This window comes from Anopheles coluzzii (genome assembly GCF_943734685.1).
Source record: "Anopheles coluzzii chromosome X unlocalized genomic scaffold, AcolN3 X_unloc_42, whole genome shotgun sequence".
Classification (NCBI taxonomy): Eukaryota; Metazoa; Arthropoda; class Insecta; order Diptera; family Culicidae; genus Anopheles; species Anopheles coluzzii.
The window spans coordinates 42,501-47,500 of NW_026054472.1; positions in this window are offsets into that span (position 1 = coordinate 42,501).

Consider the following 5,000-nt stretch of genomic DNA (forward strand, 5'->3'; position numbering starts at 1 on the left):
TTTGGTGAAATCTTCATTTTTGACCTCGGAGCAAGGTACCTTCCCTATAGTAGGCAATGAGTAAATGATCATAATCCCAGGAGGGCAAAAAATGGGAACCCGAGAGGAAAGCGCTGTTGGCGCGCCTAAGCTAGTGGCCCGTAGAGTAAAAAGGGTACCCCCAACAAAGTTGTCGTTTCACGTTCTGGTTTCACTTTTCATCATCTAGGGTGCGTTCCTGACACGTTTTGAGGGGTTTTAGCAAAAAAAAATTTTTCGACTACTCGAGCTCTCTGGCCCGTTCGGTGCACATTTTTGAAAAAAGCTAGGGAGCTGCCCCTAGGTTCGGGGTGTCACAAAATGTTGAAAAGTGGTCGAAAAACCACTATCCAGAATCGGATGTAGAATCGTTAGACGAACTTAAAATTGTTCTACGACACCCATCGGCGACGTTTAGTATTCGAGATATAGCACTTTGTAGGTCTGACCGAGCAATTTTTGTTCCGCGCACTTTGTGCACCGTACACTTTGATGTTTGTATGAAAAAGTACCCTACCTAGGGACGCGTAGAGCAAATTTGTACCCCCGGGCATGTTGTCGATTGACGTTCTGGTTGCACTTTTCATCATCTAGGGTGCGTTCCTGACACGTTTTGAGGGGTTTTAGCAAAAAAAAATTTTTCGACTACTCGAGCTCTCTGGCCCGTTCGGTGCACATTTTTGAAAAAAGCTAGGGAGCTGCCCCTAGGGTCGGGGTGTCACAAAATGTTGAAAAGTGGTCGAAAAACCACTATCCAGAATCGGATGTAGAATCGTTAGACGAACTTAAAATTGTTCTACGACACCCATCTGCGACGTTTAGTATTCGAGATATAGCACTTTGTAGGTCTGACCGAGCAATTTTTGTTCCGCGCACTTTGTGCACCGTACACTTTGATGTTTGTATGAAAAAGTACCCTACCTAGGGACGCGTAGAGCAAATTTGTACCCCCGGGCATGTTGTCGATTGACGTTCTGGTTGCACTTTTCATCATCTAGGGTGCGTTCCTGACACGTTTTGAGGGGTTTTAGCAAAAAAAAAATTTTCGACTACTCGAGCTCTCTGGCCCGTTCGGTGCACATTTTTGAAAAAAGCTAGGGAGCTGCCCCTAGGTTCGGGGTGTCACAAAATGTTGAAAAGTGGTCGAAAAACCACTATCCAGAATCGGATGTAGAATCATTAGACGAACTTAAAATTGTTCTACGACACCCATCTGCGACGTTTAGTATTCGAGTTATGGCCCGTCCTAGGTCTGACCGAGCAATTTTTGTTCCGCGCACTTTGTGCACCGTACACTTTGATGTTTGTATGAAAAAGTACCCTACCTAGGGACGCGTAGAGCAAATTTGTACCCCCGGGCATGTTGTCGATTGACATTCTGGTTGCACTTTTCATCATCTAGGGTGCGTTCCTGACACGTTTTGAGGGGTTTTAGCAAAAAAAAATTTTCGACTACTCGAGCTCTCTGGCCCGTTCGGTGCACATTTTTGAAAAAAGCTAGGGAGCTGCCCCTAGGTTCGGGGTGTCACAAAATGTTGAAAAGTGGTCGAAAAACCACTATCCAGAATCGGATGTAGAATCGTTAGACGAACTTAAAATTGTTCTACGACACCCATCTGCGACGTTTAGTATTCGAGATATGGCCCGTCCTAGGTCTGACCGAGCAATTTTTGTTCCGCGCACTGTGTGCACCGTACACTTTGATGTTTGTATGAAAAAGTACCCTACCTAGGGACGCGTAGAGCAAATTTGTACCCCCGGGCATGTTGTCGATTGACATTCTGGTTGCACTTTTCATCATCTAGGGTGCGTTCCTGACACGTTTTGAGGGGTTTTAGCAAAAAAAAATTTTTCGACTACTCGAGCTCTCTGGCCCGTTCGGTGCACATTTTTGAAAAAAGCTAGGGAGCTGCCCCTAGGTTCGGGGTGTCACAAAATGTTGAAAAGTGGTCGAAAAACCACTATCCAGAATCGGATGTAGAATCGTTAGACGAACTTAAAATTGTTCTACGACACCCATCTGCGACGTTTAGTATTCGAGATATAGCACTTTGTAGGTCTGACCGAGCAATTTTTGTTCCGCGCACTTTGTGCACCGTACACTTTGATGTTTGTATGAAAAAGTACCCTACCTAGGGACGCGTAGAGCAAATTTGTACCCCCGGGCATGTTGTCGATTGACGTTCTGGTTGCACTTTTCATCATCTAGGGTGCGTTCCTGACACGTTTTGAGGGGTTTTAGCAAAAAAAAATTTTTCGACTACTCGAGCTCTCTGGCCCGTTCGGTGCACATTTTTGAAAAAAGCTAGGGAGCTGCCCCTAGGTTCGGGGTGTCACAAAATGTTGAAAAGTGGTCGAAAAACCACTATCCAGAATCGGATGTAGAATCGTTAGACGAACTTAAAATTGTTCTACGACACCCATCGGCGACGTTTAGTATTCGAGATATAGCACTTTGTAGGTCTGACCGAGCAATTTTTGTTCCGCGCACTTTGTGCACCGTACACTTTGATGTTTGTATGAAAAAGTACCCTACCTAGGGACGCGTAGAGCAAATTTGTACCCCCGGGCATGTTGTCGATTGACGTTCTGGTTGCACTTTTCATCATCTAGGGTGCGTTCCTGACACGTTTTGAGGGGTTTTAGCAAAAAAAAAATTTTTCGACTACTCGAGCTCTCTGGCCCGTTCGGTGCACATTTTTGAAAAAAGCTAGGGAGCTGCCCCTAGGTTCGGGGTGTCACAAAATGTTGAAAAGTGGTCGAAAAACCACTATCCAGAATCGGATGTAGAATCGTTAGACGAACTTAAAATTGTTCTACGACACCCATCTGCGACGTTTAGTATTCGAGATATGGCCCGTCCTAGGTCTGACCGAGCAATTTTTGTTCCGCGCACTGTGTGCACCGTACACTTTGATGTTTGTATGAAAAAGTACCCTACCTAGGGACGCGTAGAGCAAATTTGTACCCCCGGGCATGTTGTCGATTGACATTCTGGTTGCACTTTTCATCATCTAGGGTGCGTTCCTGACACGTTTTGAGGGGTTTTAGCAAAAAAAAATTTTTCGACTACTCGAGCTCTCTGGCCCGTTCGGTGCACATTTTTGAAAAAAGCTAGGGAGCTGCCCCTAGGTTCGGGGTGTCACAAAATGTTGAAAAGTGGTCGAAAAACCACTATCCAGAATCGGATGTAGAATCGTTAGACGAACTTAAAATTGTTCTACGACACCCATCTGCGACGTTTAGTATTCGAGATATGGCCCGTCCTAGGTCTGACCGAGCAATTTTTGTTCCGCGCACTTTGTGCACCGTACACTTTGATGTTTGTATGAAAAAGTACCCTACCTAGGGACGCGTAGAGCAAATTTGTACCCCCGGGCATGTTGTCGATTGACATTCTGGTTGCACTTTTCATCATCTAGGGTGCGTTCCTGACACGTTTTGAGGGGTTTTAGCAAAAAAAAAATTTTCGACTACTCGAGCTCTCTGGCCCGTTCGGTGCACATTTTTGAAAAAAAGCTAGGGAGCTGCCCCTAGGTTCGGGGTGTCACAAAATGTTGAAAAGTGGTCGAAAAACCACTATCCAGAATCGGATGTAGAATCGTTAGACGAACTTAAAATTGTTCTACGACACCCATCGGCGACGTTTAGTATTCGAGATATAGCACTTTGTAGGTCTGACCGAGCAATTTTGTACTAAAATGTATGGTGAACATGTAATTCATTAAATAACATTGACTTGCATCGTGCCCTACTTCATCGGCACAGCTGTTATTGACTATCATTAGTGGAAATGGATTGAGTTTGACCATTTTAAGCCCATTTCCTATGCCGTGCACCAACATTGTGTACCGATCAGGGAAAGTACGCTACGTACGCGTTCATGGATGTCGATGTTGGTACAAGTTGCCTTTCGGGATAGCCGTGCACCAAAACTGTGTACCGATCAGGGAAAGTACAAGACGGAGGGTGCAGCTCGAGCGTACGCGTTCATAGATGTCGATGTTGGTACACTTGCACCAAAATTGTGTACCAATCAGGGAAAGTACAACACGGAGGGCGCAGCCCGGGCGTACGCAATCATGGATGTCCATGTTGATACAATCTACGTGTACGTACCTAGTTTTTGTAGGAAAAGTTGCAATTAAGTGCTTGTATGCTTAAAATGCTCATCTCAACCGGTCACCTTTTGGCTTGCCCTTTTATAACAGAAACCTAGAAAGATACTCGAGATTTTTGTGTTTTTCCATTCGCCCGGGACGACGAAATGAGCTATGTGCACATCGTGCAGAAAATTGTCTTCGCCACGCATGTTTTTGTCCATCCACTCATATAATCACCCGCATTTGTGTTCAACACGGACGGCGCAGCCCGAGCGAACGCGTTAATGTTTATGTTTGTACACACTGCTTGTACGATTCTAGGATTTGGTAATTGCGTCACAGTGCCCGACCGTCGCGGACACCATTCTTGGACAGAAGTCCTAGTACGTAGAGTACTTTCCCTAGGTATGTGCTCGTTCGTGACCATCGTTGCGTGCTTACGGACACGCTTGGGTATGTTTACCATACAAGGTTTACTAGGGAAACCTGGGAAGGACGCTTGCCCTCCCGTCGCGGACACCATTCTTGGAAAGAAGTCCTAGTACGTAGCGTTCCTTATTTTACTTGATCAGTTTGTAATGCATTCGCTTTGTTCCATCGACTTCTGCTACTGCTCACTAAGGGGTGTTCGTTTGCGATGTGTACGATAAGCAACTGTCTATCGTAACCAGCAGTTAATCAACACTTTTTACCCAAGTCATAGCAACATAGAGTACTTTTCCTAATCGGTACACAATTTTGGTGCACCTCTAACCTCGCCGGCACTTTATCGTTACGTTTTGTGCACAACCTAGGGACGTTGTGTAAGATTCATGATTTTTATGTTTGATTCGGTTTATTATGATTGAAAACTACGCTACGTCCCAGAAATTTGAACTC